At 35.6% G+C, this 17,451-nt stretch overlaps 1 protein-coding gene across 5 annotated transcripts in view; it reads right to left on the bottom strand.

Moving 5' to 3' along the window:
• Positions 1-17,451, bottom strand: part of mwh (multiple wing hairs) — a 130,610-nt gene that overhangs the window by 16,478 nt on the left and 96,681 nt on the right. The gene's annotated exons all lie outside the window — the stretch shown is intronic.

Here is a 17,451-nt window from a genome sequence, read left to right as displayed (position 1 = left end):
ACTAATAAACAAAGTTGCTTCTCGCTGTCTGTCTTTTGAAGATTTTTGAAACTACGCAACGGATTGTAGTTCGGGTTTTTTTAAATACTGTTATTGCAAAAAAAGGTTTAGATTTAGGATTTATTATGGTTTTATTCGAGCGAAGCTGGAACGGACCGCTAGATTTATACAAGTCATCGAAAAAAACTTTATTAGTATTTCAAGTACTTCCACATTTATGGCCCTAGACTTAAATGTGGAAGTGATTGCAATAAGAAATTGTCTCAAAATGTTCACTTATTCTGACATTTTCGACAAAAAGTTATTTTAGGGGGACCGGTCAATATCAATACATCGCATGTGATACTTCTGTGGTAAATCGATTATATAAAGCTTCTAACACGAGACTGATGTTGAATAACATCCGTATTCGTACATAAATATGCGTGAAATCGATTCGGCATTGTATCCCTTCGTGATTAAGTTAAATTTATTGCTCGTTTGCAACGAATTAGTCAGTTAATGTTTGAGGAAAATCGGAAATATCTACATAATTTTAATATTAAAAAATAAATAAAAAGGAAAGTAGCCCTAACAGTTTTACATACGACGGCATATGACAAAGAGAACAGTCGAAAATGTATTTACAAAAAATCGCGACCTCAACGCTTTCATTTGTGGTTGCCATTCCCGAGTCTCGAGTGCCCAAACACTTACAGTGTTTAGGCACTCAAGACATTCCGAGTAGATAAGTTTTTATTGGTTGTAAACACCACAGTTGCATGTGGTTTCGGATTTATCGAGCGATTTGCTGGTGGCCGCACCAGTGCGCGAGTACTTCTGAAGTGTGTCTGATGTGTCACGGAAATGAAGATTGCCGCGTGTTCCTGACGCGATTCCTCACTGTGTCAGAAAGCTGCCTCTCTCTCTTTCATTTGAGAGCCTTTCCGATTTCTTTTAGTCATTGTCGTCGGAGCCCAGGGTAAGTTAAGTGTCTGGAATATTCGTGTTAACACATATACATTTCTAGATATGCACTATATTAAAATCAGCCTCGTGATACCCGGAGGCTTGTTGGCTACCGAAGCTGCCGTCAGAACTGGGCTGTGATTTAGCTATCAGATGAAACTGGCCCGAGGGTGCCGAGTGTTAACCGTAATTTTAACACATACCATACCATGTATAGATACTTCCACACTATAAATGCGAAAGTATGATTGCTTTCACGGCTGGAAGCCCTTGGTCAAATATGGCATGGGTATAATTATCAATGTTTTTTTAACAATATTGTTAATTTTATTGATATACTAGATGTTGCTCGGGACTTCGCTCCCGTGGGGATTTTGAGATAAAAAATAGTCTATAACATCTGAGATTACCCGCCTCAAACATACAAACTCACTATCTCGCAAATGGTAAGCATTTGCGAGTCTTTATAATAATAGTACTATAGATTGTAAAGAGACAACCAAGTGCAGGATTTTTTTTGTAGTTTTACATTCGTTTTATTTAAGTATTTGATTAGTGAAGTTGTTTTTACTTAAAATCATCAATGCAGATGACCCTGTCACTAACAATTAATTAGTTTTAGATTCTATATGAGAATGACATTATATTTAGTAGTTGTTGCACGTAGCTCCGACCACGGCAAAAATCAGTCATGTCATTCTAAAAATTTTGCCAATTATAATAATAGTACGGACCATAGATAAAATAAATATATGTACGGAACTATGGATGTGTTTCTCGAATCGCACCTCATATTGACTGGTTCTAAAACCGTTAGGTGCTATTCAAATCGGTGCCATACGTATCGGTGTGCTGAACGACATACTTCGATATTTATACAGAGAAAATTAATATCTTAACGATATAGTAATTCAAATGAAAGTTTGTTTTTGCTTTCATTGTTATTACATGTATTATTACATGTCGCTAATGACACTGAAAGTAAGTCTAGATTTATAATATATAAGGAAGTTTCGTTGAGAATATTTTGTAGTTAATGTTCTTCCTTAACGTGACATGTTGTAATAAAATGAATGAATTAATATGATACGCTTCGATTAACATATAATTCAGAACACCCAGGGTTAATTTGCAATTAATAGTTTTTAAAATCCTGTGGACATGTTTTTAATAGTGTATCAGTAAAAAGAAATTGAGGTTTAAATCGATCTAGTTTGCCTATAAAATGCGACGCTCCGCTCTATAAGAAGTTATTTTTAAACTTTTTGGTGTTAATTGTGTACTTATCATGTACTTATATTATGATTATCATTACTTTCGTTGACAGTTCTCTCGTTCCCACTGCTGGGAATAGGTCTCTCTTATAAACTCCATCTTTTTCGGTCTTATGCTTTATGAAACCAGTTAGTACCCAGTTTCTGATTGTTTAAAAACTTGAAATTCCTACCACGCATGTTGTGATGTTTTAGCCGTATACGGCATGCAAATTGTCGTTTTATCAGGGTAGAAAGAGTAATTTTTTTAACATTGAGGTTTAATGGACTAGCTTTATAACCGTGGCTTCGCCCGCGTAAATTTTTCGGGGATGAAGGGTACCCTATTACCTTGTCCGTACTTCAAACTACATGTATGCAAAATTTCAAGAAGATTGTTTAAGTAGATAAAGCGTGAAGAACTCACAAACGAACAAAGTTACTTTTGCATTTATAATGCTAGTTAGCATTAGGATATCATTTGTGATCCTATTATTAAATATTGCAACTTGTTTTTAGCCCATATTTAGTATAAAGTAACTTTCAAACGGATGAAACTACGAGCGAAAGCTGTTTGTGGTTTAATAATTTGCGCTGGATCTTATTATCGGTTATATCCTCTAGACACTGCACTCCGTTTAAAAAGATTTAAGCTGTATACAATACTACATACACTTGTGTATGGACATCAGTAACCAAATTGAGCAGCCACTGCACTACATTGCGTCAACGCAAAACATTGCTTTTGGTTATATTTATCCCAGAAAATATATCAAGCGGGTCTAGTACGTAAGTTTTCTCTCTCTCTTCTGATTGTTTTTTTCGGTTTCTTCCTCAGCCGTAGAGCGTTGCAGCTCAGGATCCGCTTTCCAACTTTTTCTCCTTCGCTTCGCTTAGTCTTCGATATCCTTAGTTCTCAGGCAATTGTCGCGCATATCATCCTTGACAAGACAGTACAAAATTACATAGTAGAAATAAATAGACAATACTAGTAGTAACAGCAAAGTTTTATCTCCCTCTTTCATCTGTATCTATGTGTCTATTTCTCTTACATCTGAACGTCTTTCTGGTTTCTTCCGCAGCCATAGAGAGTTGTAGCCCAGCATCCACTTTTCTACTGTTCCTCTGCTTCGCAACGGCTCACCTACTTTATATTCTACGTCTGGTTTTCAGCATCTTTAGTTCTTAGACTTGACGACATGAAGCCAGCACTCAATCGTAAGTTTAAAGTATGTATATAGTATAAATATTTGAAATACATAACAGTTAAATAAATAGCTAATTGAGCCAAGTTCGAGCCGCTAGGCGATCGGCGGTCCCGCAAACCCGATCACGTTTGCTGTTATTGCCTGTCCTATATACAGGATGTTTTATAATAAAAAGTAGATATAAGACAACTTTTAACACATATGACGAGAATAGGTATACCAAAGTTAAATCTCGATTTACCTAAATATTAATAAACTCCACTTAAGTCGAATCTTCGTTTGAATTAGCTCATTTTTCGATTTAAATAAAGGTCAAATTTAAATTGATTTCTTGGCCGGTTTAAAGTTGCAAAATCGAGATTTAAGGATCAAAACAAATTATGTAAATTGGCCTTTCTTGATCTGTAAATTCTTATTAGTAATTGCAATGCTGTAGAAGTAATGAATTAATAAATACGTTATTAAGTACGGTGCAGCGTTGGACAATCAGAGATTTCCGGTGAAGGAAAACCTCGTGAGAATTCTTGCACTGAGAAATTTATCATCTAGTGTGTGAAATAAAGAAGGCAAGGCATTAATTCCACCAAGAAAACTGATCCGTGTGTGTAACCCATAATGATCAAGAACCTAAGCCACGAGAAATATGACTGTATGAAAGGAAGAATTAAAATATTTTTTTGTTTAATTGAAATGTACTAATTACAAAATAAAATTTAAAAAAAATGTCAGTTTTCTGGGCTTGGAATATAGATTTAAGAGGCATTGCAATTACATAGAACTGTGGCAATATAACCTAGGACACAAATTAAGCAACGCACGTGTTAAACCCCTGGTACAGTATAATAAATTGGAAGACTTACTTGCTAGGTAATAGTAGGTATACTATAGGTATAGGTACTTGGTAATTTGATAATAAAAAAAACTTGGATAATATAAAAAATGGTTGCCTGTAAAGTCGGTTTTACGGGCGAAGATTTTACGTGACAACGTCTTTTTACACGCGCGGCAGACCGATCATAGTTGAGTGGGAGAGAGACGCAAGGCATTCGGCGGGCCTCTCTCTCGTTCGGTGACTCATCGTAACGTTACCGGGCGTTACACTTTTTCATAAGTGACTCCCAGCCGCAACCTAATTTAAGACGTTGTCACGTCAAAATGTAAACTATTTTACACTGTAATATAAAAAAAATCTATACTGTAATATAAAAAAGTATATAAAAAAATCTACTTCGAAACACCCTGTGTGCGCGCTGCAAATTGTTTGTCGTTGCTATAGAATTTTCTATCTCAAGTAATAGAATATACCGCGAAAATGTTATGGGATTCACTTGCAGCCGGCACAGGTTCTTGGGCTTTTAATGCCAATACTAGAACTCAAACTAATATTATATAAAGTGTTATTTGGAGTTATAAATAGTAAGATACACGAGTTCAACTATAGGTACGTTTGCCGAAGGTGTTGCCGTGTCGGAACCGCTTATCCCACTCGTCTGCCTCAGCCCCGCGTATCATCACACAACTTTTATTAAAGTCACGTGACTGGATACATTATGTACTTTGAGTAAGTAATAGAGAAATTTTTAATTAATCCTTTTATCTCGGAAACTCTTCAGAGTTCATCTAATTGCTTATACTTCCCCTTAAAAGCTGTTTAGTTAAGTGGCTGTCCAGATAATGATAACGTCACGAATTCTCTAAATCCAACCCTTGTCCCCCACAATCTCCCGAGGTATCTGCGCTAAATAACGTCCGCTATAATTATATAAACTGGTCCGTTTACCGTAACATAGCGTAGACGGTAAAGTGAACTCTCTAACTATATAGGGTGAAGAGTGAAATTCTCCAGGTCTCATTTTCGACTGTGACGCCCAGGGCCCAAATGATAGATGAACAGTTTTGAAAATTCTATAGTCTTTTTACGATTGGCCGCCTGCCTGAAATCAACTCTCTTTGGGAATACTATCGTAGCCTCTCTGCTATCAAGACTTTTCTACCCTTACAGTCACCTCGTTCGAAATTCAAGGAAGGATATGTAGTCCGTCCCGTTTTGAGGCGGGAACCACACGCCTCGCTTTGTCTCTTTTGCACTTGAAACTATCCAAAAGTTATCTAATTTCGTCTTAGATATAATAATGAAACAAGATGACGTTAAATATAATAAAATATTTTAACTTTAATTACAAGTTTTATAGTTGAAGGTGAGTTGAAAATAACACTAAAACATGCTCAAACATAAATCAAGTTGAAAATAAACACCTAGCTCTTCAATTAGCTAGACCGTCGCCGGCGCAGCCATTACCCGTGTCCTAGGTGTACGACGGAACGCTGCACAACGCCAAGCGACACAATGCGTACGAATAATTACCCCAATAATATAGACCACAAGGCCTGGTGTCAGATTTTATTCAATCGCTTAAAGACTCCGAATATATGACTACAGACCTACTTCCATCTCATATTTGTAACACATTAATTAATTAAAATAGTAAACATGAGCGCACTGCGCAGGTTTACTTCTTCCCGATATATTCATTTATTGATATAATAAATGCGAAAATTTCTCTGTCTGGTTTTTCAAGGTTTAAATCGCTACGATTATTTTAATCAAATCAATTTTAATTTATTCAAACAAAAGCTACCGTGTGAAAAACTGCAGGCTACAACTAATGTCGTTATATTTTCGTATGCTTTTTCTGTATATCTTGCCAGAGCATTGACGACATCACTGGTCATCAGCATGTCGTCATTTGATACTAGGGTTTTTCTTTTAATTTCACAAGCGTTTGAACGCGGCGTGTAGCGTTTCATTAGCGTGCGACGTTTTTTTTTTAATAAGGAATCTTTTTTTATTAAACATTTATAAAATTAACATTGTACCAGTACTTTACTTATTTATAAAATGGGATAATTAAATTGATTACTGTGTATAGTACAATTTAATGAACACTAATGACATTCAAAACGCTCGTGAAATTTACACTAACGAATCGCGCTCGTCGCGTCGCGCTGCCATGCCGCATTTGTAGCTTAAACAGGACATTGGCTAGCTACCATATCATATTTTATAGACGTCTGGCACGGATTCCTGGACCGCAATTCCTTTACATTTAATTAAACGGAAATGCTTCTAGTATTTGGTGATTATTTCGATTTCAAATTATGGGTACCAAGATAATATATTTTATTCCAATTTCTATAGTATGTGTAGTATAAAATAATTATCTATGACCAACTTGATAACCAATTAGTGGAAAGTTTATCTATACTATTATTATAAAGATATAAGCGTTTGTGAGTTTGTATGTTTGAGGCCGGTAATCTACTGAACCGATATCAAAAATTCTTTCACCATTAGAAAGGTACATTATCCAAGATTGCTATAGGCTATATTTTATCTTAAAATTCCCACGGGAGCGAAGCCCCGGGCAACATCTTATAACATAATTAGACTTGACAACAATGGAATTATTTAGTCTAAAAATATTGAAGATTCACCTGTGATTTTATAACCGCCAGCTTGACGTCAACCTTCCATGGGAATGCTAATGTTATATATCAGCTGCCCATGATATGTGTCCACGGGAAGATATGCACTGGTTCAATTCTAGGGTGTAACTAGGATCCATCAAATTGCTCCAGCACATTAACTTTTGGTAAGAAATTAGAAAAAAAAAACCCTCATTTGTATTAGATAACTTTGATAATAACTTTAACCTGGCGAACTTTGCGTTATTGCGCACAGATTAAAGTAAACTTCAAAGTTAACTGGTGCAACACACCCTTAGTTATAACCACTCCAGTTTTAACCAATTGTGAGGCGCGTGAAAGCCTGCATAGAATTTTTCCGCTATAAAATATATTGAAACTACTAAATCTAAGAAACGTGATACCAGCGCAAGGACAAACTATGCGGCGTGCTCAGAATGGGAGGAAAAGCAAAGACGTCGAAGAAACTAATAATTTTAATTTCGGTTAACAGGAGGAGGTCAGTTTATATTGGTTCGTCTGTTCGCATTGTTTTGGCGTCCTTTACTTTGGACCATTGGACACGTATGTAGAGGACATATATTTATTTATAACTAGCGGCCCATCCGGCTTCACTCGGATAAAATCATAATAAATAATGTATCTCAACCTTCCTCAGGGATCACGCTATCTATAGGTGAAAAACGCATGGAAATCCGTTCAGTAGTTTTTGAGATTATCGCGATTAGATAGACAGACGCGGTAGTGGATTTAGTTTTATATTATGTAAGGATGCTGATTATGAGTGCCTTACATTCTTGTACGATTCGCTATTTTGTTAGCAAGAAAAAAAAAGTTTGTTACTAAAGGCTAAAGAAGCTTCTCCATCTGCATTTGATTCCACGCTAATAAGATTGGGAAAAAAAAACCATAAAAAACATTTGAAAAAACACCAAACCATTTGTTTTTGGCTTTACTCGTACTGTCAAGACCAGAGTTTCGATTCTGTAAGAGACGTTAAAAAACTCTGTAAGATATGGTTAATTTGTATTCTGTAAAACTCACTCGAGCACTAGCGCTACGTTTGCGGGTGCGTCGGCGAGTTGAACTAAACTCAACGTGGAATTTCGACAAATATGTATGAGATGACGTACAAATTTGCATTGTGTAAGAAAAACTCACTTTTGAATCCGCGCGGAATCTGATGGAAGCGGCATAGCCAGACATTACTTAGTTTATTTATTTAAGCTTTATTGTGAAACATTAAAATAGGTGAACTTAATGCCATAAGGGATTCCGTATCAGTCAATTCGACCGAACAGAAAATTGTTAAAGGAATGTGTGCTATATAAATTAAAACAAAAAGAAGAATTGACATAACGTCATTTGATAGTTTTAGACGTGCCCCTGGGGTTCGTTTAAGCCTTACCTATTAGGTACATAGGCATGGAGGCTGCGAAGGTCTTTATCATAGGAAATGTACGGGTTTGAGCGTTCACTGTACTCAGTCTTAATTTTCCAGTAATTCGTGCTATAATAAATCGGCGCGGCGTGCATGCGCGGTAGGTCGTCACCCGCACGGGAATGAATTTTGAGCACATTGTATTGTAATTGTGCCGTGTGAATTATATTTTGGGTAATGCTCGTGTTTATGGCGTTTTTCACTTCGCCTAAAGGCATCCGACATTGCTTTTACGAGTACCTAGCGCCAACTTGTGACAGATAGTAAGCAGTGTGCACATTTATTTCCTCGCAATGTTTTTCTATGCCGGTAGCTAATATGATAAATTAATAGTTGTTCGCCGCGAACTCAAGACCTCGCGTAGACAATAAATGTTTGATGAATTTTTACAAAATTGTGAATATTTCAAAAACGACATAAGTACCTATTAAATTTCATCAAAATCAAACCGAAAGGTTCGAAAGTTACAAACATACATAAAAAAAAATTATTTTTGGCCCAAGTAGAATGGTAGACTTCGCTCACTTCGCTCACTCGGTCAACTAGGTATATGAGTCAGATTAGTAAACGAACGTTTATAATTTGAATCTGGAACCATTCGGTCACAGGCTGTCTTTATCACTGGATCACCATCGCTTCTTATAACCATCATTCTAAACATGAATAACCGAATCAAAAAAGAATTTTATCGTATCTAATATCGAGTCTAAACATTCGAAAAATATCGTTGTTTGAGAATCATGTGGTTATTTTGACATTTGACCAGCTAAATGTGTTTCTATTTCGTCGTGGCTCTAAACAATAGGTCCGTGTTTAGAATTTACTGAAGCGTTGTACGAAACATTGTCGTTAAATTTTATCTGATTGCGGTACTGTTACCGTTTGGTGACATTTAAGTGACTATAAGCTGTTTGAATTTTTGTTTTAGTTGATGAGGTAAGCGTTAGTAAGTTTGTATGTTTGAGGCGGTTAATCTCTTAAACTACCGAACCGATTTCAAAAATTCTTTCACCATTAGAAAGGTACATTATCCAAGATTGCTATAGGCTATATTTTATCTCAAAATTCCCACGGGAGCGAAGCCCCGTGCAACGTCTAGTTATGCATAAAAATACGAGTTTTCTTGAAAGGCTGGCAGCGCTCCTGCGATACCGCTGGTTTTCCAGTTGTTTCTGGGGCGCGGTGATCACTTACTATCGTGAGACACACTCTATTCTATAATTTTTTCCTAATAATGAAATTTTTGACAGGAGCTTTTATGTCTTCGGAAATATCTTGTCACTGATTTTGTGACCGGCCTCACGTCAGTATTTGAAAACTATTTTTCTAGGCTTAATACCCTTAGTCGCCTTGTACTATATCCGCGGGGGGCTATGGATAGATCCAGGGGCAGGAACCACACGCCAAGACTACTATTAATTATGTATATCACCATTCATAAATGCTGTGATTTGTTTATAATTTCTAAACATTTCTTTATAGTCGTATTCCTAATGGCTGAGTTTCGTGGTCATTACGTGGAATGAAACACACACAACAACTTTCTTGGCATTATTAATGGAGTGGTTTGCCATTGCCTTCTCCATTTCACACACAAGTTAATAATCAACCAGTGTGCAGGTTTCCTCACGATATTTTCACCTTCACCTCCATCGGAAGCAAGTGGTGGTCGATGAAAACTACTATACATGAATCAGATTGGTATACAAACTCATGTGGCACTAGTAGGATTCGAACCTGGGACCTTTCGATCCACAGGCGAGCGTCTTAATCATTACACCACCATCGCTTCTAAACATTAGATGGTAAATAAATCAGGAAAAAGTAAAAAATATCCTCTCCGTATATTAAGCACTGCGTCGACACGCGAGTTTGCTCGGTATAAAAATTATAACAGTGAAGTGGAGCCGCACGCACGCCGCAAAAAGTGTGTGGAAGTATTTTGACGTGTGGTCTAAATCATAAGAGATGGATAATATTGAAATTTTAACGGGGATCAAGCCGCCGAGATTCAACTCGCCGAGTGTTGGTGTGAGACTTCGAGTTATATAATCTTTGAATTTCTAGCAAAATACATGTCTGCTTAATTCTATTATAATCTTAGGTATGTAGTATAGTATTGATTTGACTGTCTTTGTAATAACTCCCAAGAAAATCGGGCTTTTAGAACGCCATGGCTAAAAAATACAACCTAGATCAAGCGAGTATGAAAGAGCAGTGTCTGTATTTGTAAACTCATTATTTTACATAGAAAATACATACAGAGAAAAAATAAAAAAGGAGACCTATTTTCAAGCGTACTGAATGGACTTTATCCACTCAACCAAATAATTAAATGGAAAAAGAACAAATTGGTATTGGTAGCGTAAAGGAAAAGGGTGGTGCAATGTTAAAGACAAAAGTGTAAAAAGACGAATGTCGCTTTGTGAGTTTATAGGCCAATAATTCTTGATTTGCGCCACACATACCACGTGGAAATTGCTTGTAGCCAGTTTGTCGTTAGTCTTTAAATGAATTTTCACTGTCACGGAACCGTTTAGATATACTGTTGTCAATTGCTATAATGTCGTTTGTATTATTTGGCACAGAATCAGTATGAAATATTAGCTTTAATTGAAATTTCCATTGTTTTCCGTTTCGAGCGATTTTTTTTGTAAATCTCCACTTATTTTTGTAAATAATAATGAGATGAAAAAAATCCGGAATTCATGCCATTTCTACCCGTATGCCATGCATTTCATAGCAATCCGACCAGTAGATTTTGCGTGAAGGAATAACAAATAAACATACAGACGTACATCCTCACAAACTTTCGCACATATAATATTAGTAGGATACACTACATGTTTTATATTACTTTCCATTATAAGTCAAACTTTTCATTAAGCGCGAAAACTCAAATAAAATTTAAAGCAAACGCCGTCCTTTTAAAAACGGTTATGTTCGACTATCAGATAAAATATATTCAATAGATAATAGCATAATTTCCATAATTTCATAATTTGAATAGAGTTTAAAGTGCTGACAATATAACAAACGCTCTACTCAAATAAGCACAACCTATCCGAAATAAGGTTCCATTAAAAAAAAATCGACATGAAAACCTATTATGCAACTAATAATATTAAATGCGAAAGTTTGTGAAGATCTATGTGTGTACACCTGGAATAACACATAGTGTACTTTTTATATATTACTAAGTCAAATAGTGCCTAATTATGCCGCATCGCATGAAGCGGTGGTGGTGTAATGGTTAAGACGCCCGCCTGTGGATCGAACGTTCCCAGGTTCGAATCGTACTCGTGCCACATGAGTTTGTATACCAATCTGACTCATGTATAGTAGTTTTCATCGTCCACCACTTGCTTCCGGTGAAGGAAAACATCGTGAGGACACCTGCATACTGGTTGATTCTTATTAACTTGTGTGTGAAATGGAGAAGGCAATGGCAAACCAACTCCATTCATGCCAAGAAAGTTGTTGTGTGTGTGTGTTTCATTCCACGTAATAACCGCGACCCTCATGAGGAATACATGAAGAAGAACATTACTGCATCAATACCGTTATATAAAATCTCTGATTCCATTGTACCTAGTTACCTTTGTGATTTGAAGCCCATTTGTCTCCACCTTAATTAGACTGATCCGATCTTTCACCGAAGATATTTTCCCAGTGTTTCGTTATGATTGTGACACTTTTTATTGAATGTCGTAAATGCATACACAGTAAGACTCTCATGCGATTTCCGCTTCTATTGATCGTGTCGGATTGTTAAAAATTAACAATCTTAGTTCCAAATAATAACTTATGCGCCGGAAGACGCGGCTCTAATAGGAATTTCTATAATATAGAAATTCCATTTGTTAATCTTCTTTGAGGATAAGGCTGCAGGGAAGTTTGTTGCGCCGCTTCTTCTTCACCTGCGCTTTGGAAGTCGGCGGTAGACTTAAGTTTTAAGTAATTTTTTAATGTCATTAAGTGAAGTACCTATAGGTATATTATTATATAAGTTAAAAAAATATTATTTTGAATTTATGATATATAGATATAATATGTTTTATATACAGTGCCAGTTATATATCAAATTTCATGTAAATTGGTCCAGCATTGTCTTTAAACATCCGTAACATACTTCATCAATATTGAAAATTAAATTTAACTCTTAAAAGGAAAAAATAATAAAATATTTGATTGGAGTATTTTTTTACGCCAAATATAATATAATATTAGTTTATTTTATATTCTATTATTATATTTACCTAATATACTCGTATTGTAGATGCTTTGTAGATATTACATCGCCGTAGTTAAACCACATATTATGAAACAAGTTAAGAATGTTATTAATTAAAGTAATAAAGAAATGACCGTTACAAGCACTGTAATGATTACAGGTAATAAAATCAGATGAACTTGAAAGAGACAGACGATGTTATCGTAACGTCAATTAAAAGCAAAGATCGATATCGATAGAATGGAACATCTCTATTAAGGTCGGTGTAAATAGATGTAAATTGTAGTGAGCACCAATTTCAATAACACCTTTTGTCTTTAGAAATAACTAGAATTGATATTCAAAAGCGGCTTAAAAGCGGACAACATTTAAGAAATATATAAATAAATAGATTTAGAAATATTTTACATCTTAGGGTTTCGTGCCTCCAAAGGTAAATCGGATTTTTAATTATTAATTATTAATATTATTATTAAAAGTATATAATTATTAAAATCATATCTCTTATAGGGTGTATTGCAACGTTAACTTTAACGTGTGCAGAAATAGCAAAGTACGCCATTTTGTCTAAACGTCAGCGGCGTGCGTGCCGGATAAAATCAACGTCAAATTTGACGGTGCCACTCGCAGTTAATAGATTTATTAACTACTAGGTTTTATCGATATCTATAATATATATAATAACGTTTATTATCACAAGAAATTCTTAATAACAAGTAGATAATAAAATTTGCATATTTTATGCAAAATGACCTGTGTTACATTTAACTTTACATGTAACGCGTGATATGATTTTTTAAACAAATATTTAAACTTTCCACGTTATAAATTCGTGGAATAGACGGTGCTGTCAAAATCGCTTCTATTTAAATCAATCTTTAAATTTTAATTAAATCAACTGGATGTGTTGACCATAGCGTAGCGGAGAATTCAAAATGTTTTAGTTTTCGTAATACGGCGGTGGTGGTGTAATGGTTAAGACGCCCGCCTGTGGATCGAAACATCCGAGGCTCGAATCCTACTCGTGCCACATGAGTTTGTATACCAATCTGACTCATGTATAGTAGTTTTCATAGACCACCACTTGCTTCCGGTGAAAGAACACTGGTTGCACACTGGTTGGTTATTATTAACTTGTGTGTGAAATGGAGAAGGTAATGGCAAACCACTCCATTAATAATGCCAAAAAAGTTGTTGTGTGTGTTTCATTCCATGTAATGACCACGACCCTCAGCCATGAGGAATACGACTATGAAGAAGAATACGCGGCTGACTGTACATAGAACAATAATACCCCGTTAATATTTCACACGACCCTTCGCAAATTAAAACAAAATTTCTCACGATACATTGTAGTTTTGAATGAACAAATTTACATACAAAAATCATACGTGGACTGAATTCCAATATTGCTTAGTTGGTTTTTGTTTTTATGTTAACTGTATAACTGTATTTTAAGTGACCAATCTGATAGCCTATTGTTAGATACTTAGATATTTCAAATTTAATATTTTTGTAGGATGGCAACATTAGAAAGAGAAAGATATAAGGTTGGAGAGGGATAGAACTAGAAGTTAAGATGGCGTTAGGTTAAAAATAGAGAGAGACGTGTGTTATGATTTGGCGGCAAAATGAAATATAAAATGGCTGTAAGTTTTTTATTTTTGGATCCCAGATTCTACATTTATTTTCATTCCAACTTCATTTAACAATATGGTACAGTCAACCTACCCAAATTCATTGCAAACTCGCCATAGAGATTCATGCAGGATAACTTGATGTGTTGTTGACTGTACAAAGGGCAGACTGAATACTAAACGTGTTCTCTGAAAATAAATCTTCTGGAACAACTGAAAATTACGATAGGGCGGTACCACACGCCAACAAATTCATCTACCGTGTACATTATTAAAAGCAGTTGATGTGTTTTTAATTAAAAAGTTACATGAGCTAAAACTTCGTATCGTCGAGCCAGTTTCTTTTTATTAGCAACATCGTTAAAACTTAAGCATTTTCAATATACCAACTCTTAACATTAATTGGTCGAGTTGAAAACTTGTACTGTCTACTGCAGATGAAGTGGTGCATTGATCTCTATGTGATGGTAATAGAGGTGAATTTCTTGTAATCTTGTTCTGTATAAGTTGTAAACTGGCCACATTTTTTACTGAATTAACTACGCTCTTAAGTAGATTAGGGTTATTATTAAAAAGAGCAGTTGAACTGTTGCTCTCAAACTTCACCTGTAAAAGGGGATAAAGTTATATGCAATTGTAAATATGAAAATAATTATGAGTTGAAAAAAAAATCTTATAGCTATTTTAATTTACTTTAAGATCATTGTAATTCTTGTTTGACGAATAAATAATGTGAATATACAACAGCTGATATTTCATAAATATAAAAAAAAGTGTTTTCTTGATGCAATAAAGAGTTTATAAACAAATAAAATCGTTTACGGATCGCAACGTCTTATTTCTCATGGGCTAGACAGAGCCAAGCGCTGCAAAACTCAAAGGCTACGGCCAGCTCTATAATAGCACACTTTTTTGGTGTAAATTTGATGAAATTGTTCTAGGTTGCTATTCTGTCGCTTTTATGGTAACTTTTATGGTAACAATTCTACTAAATCCAATTATTTCTATGTAGAATGATCCTTGTGATTTTAAAGAAGTCTTTTAACACAGATACCGATGCCACTCCATATCCTGTTGTGGATGTCGTACGAGGTGATTAAGTGACACACGGCCTAGGCAGTTGATAGGCAACAATAACATTCCCGAGGAGGGTTGACGTCAGCAGGCGGCCGGTTGTAAAAATATAGCCGAATCTTCGGCTACACAACCCCGTACGCAACCGAGAACATGCAGAGTAAGAGAGACCAATGACACTTTGAGAACCACAACAGACCGGTCCCCGTCACATTGTATGGCAATACCTTCAGTTAAGTGTTAATAATGCATTAAAATTGCAGCCTAGCCCCGGGCCTATTATCGATACCAGCTGCTGGTCTACTGACACTTAGTCAATGGAGATAAAATCACTACAGACACCTCAAAGGAATTCCGACCAAAAGGCGGCAAAGTTAAAGTCTAAATTGGCTTTTAATGTGGTCGTAGTAAAATATAGAGGCTTCTGAAAATGTAAGATATGATTTTGAGATTAAACGACTTTGTAATTAGATGCCGTGTGCCAGTGTTATAAAATATGGAATGTACAGAAACTAATCTTCTAAATATATAAAAAGATTCAAATGTTCACACACTCATCAATCAATCAATATCTCGAAAACTATTGAAAAATGAAATTTAGCAGGAAGACAGATTGTGACTAAGATACGTCCGATAAGGATTTTTCGAAATTCGATTCCTAAACGGGTGAACGCGGGCGAAGCTGCAGACAAGAGCTAGTATAGTATAAGTAATAAAGTAACAAGTTTTTTTAATAAGTAACTAATTATAGGGATCCAATTAGTGTATATAGTTACTGAGCAAAAAATATTCAAAGTTTTTCTAAAAAACGTTGAAAAAAATGTCATAAAAATAATTAAAAGCCAAAAATTGTGAATGCTAACGTCGCTTCTTGGAATGTAGCTTCTTGTATGAAGCGGTGGTGGTGTAATGGTTAAGACGCCTGCCTGTGGATCGAAAGGTCCCAGGTTCGAATCCTACTCGTGCCACATGAGATTGTGTACCAATCTGATTCCGGTATAGTAGTTTTCATCGACCACCACTTGCTTCTGGTGAAGGAAAACATCGTGAGGAAACCTGCACACTGGTTGATTATTAACTTGTGTGTGAAATGAAGAAAGCAATGGCAAACCACTCCATTAATAATGCCAAGAAAGTTGTTGTGTGTGTTTCATTCCACGTAATGACCACGACCCTCAGCCACGAGGAATGCGACTATGAAGAAGAAGGTAATTCTCTGTACACTTTATATTATAATGGTGTTCTAAACGAAAATAGATTGGCGGTGTAATTTACTGCACTGCACCAGGGACCGTGAATCAACTATAAAAATCTGCATCCTGCGTGTCACACCCCTTTTTCTTTACGAGACAAAAAAATTAAGAGTACTGGACGAGCACACGAGTTTATTTATATTCATCGCCTCTTTAATGATCTAAGATAATTTTATTTGTTTTTGGAGCTGTGTAATTTATTTAGATTTTTTTCCCGGATGAGACGAAATATTTGATATTAAAAATATTATAAATTATTACAGCAGTAACGATGTAATATTTTATGGAAATAGTAGTTGCTAACATCTTTTTTCTTTTTTTTTTAACTATAGACAAACTTTATTGATTCTTTTTTGTTATGATCTATGGTTACGAATGAACGAGTTTCCTGAGATCTGTATTATATCATTATATGTAATAAAATAGAAATACTAAATTTTTCCCGTCTACGTAACTCGGGAATTCCTGATATATTCCAGGTAAGCAAGCCTGGAAGCCAAGATATGTTTGCTTTCTTATAGGCGTGTTAATGACGCCCTAATAAGAGACTATTCGTTAGTGTTTGAAGTGTGATACTAAAACTAATATTGTGAAGGTTATTTTTAACTCGTTGGTTATATGTTTACTGATAAAAAAAGCAGTAAGATTACCGTTGGAACCAAGTTAAATTTTGCAATTAAATTTCCCTAGAGAACAGCATTCTGAGGGCGAAGTGCGGGTTTGCATTTCACTTCTCACTGTCGAATTAGAACCAATCATATCGCGGTGTGGTTGCCGTCGCGTCACAATGGCGCACTGTGATTGGTCAGCTGCGTCTCACTGCGAGTCCACTCGATGTAACTAGAAAAGTCGCATTACGCTCGCTGTTCTACAAAAGAAGCGTGCAGAGATTCATTTAGAGTCTGCAACGCGCGTTT

Source organism: Plodia interpunctella, chromosome 11 (genome assembly GCF_027563975.2).
Source record: "Plodia interpunctella isolate USDA-ARS_2022_Savannah chromosome 11, ilPloInte3.2, whole genome shotgun sequence".
Lineage (NCBI taxonomy): Eukaryota > Metazoa > Arthropoda > Insecta > Lepidoptera > Pyralidae > Plodia > Plodia interpunctella.
The sequence above is the reverse complement of the archived record's forward strand: the minus strand, read 5'-3'. Positions and strand labels throughout refer to the sequence as shown.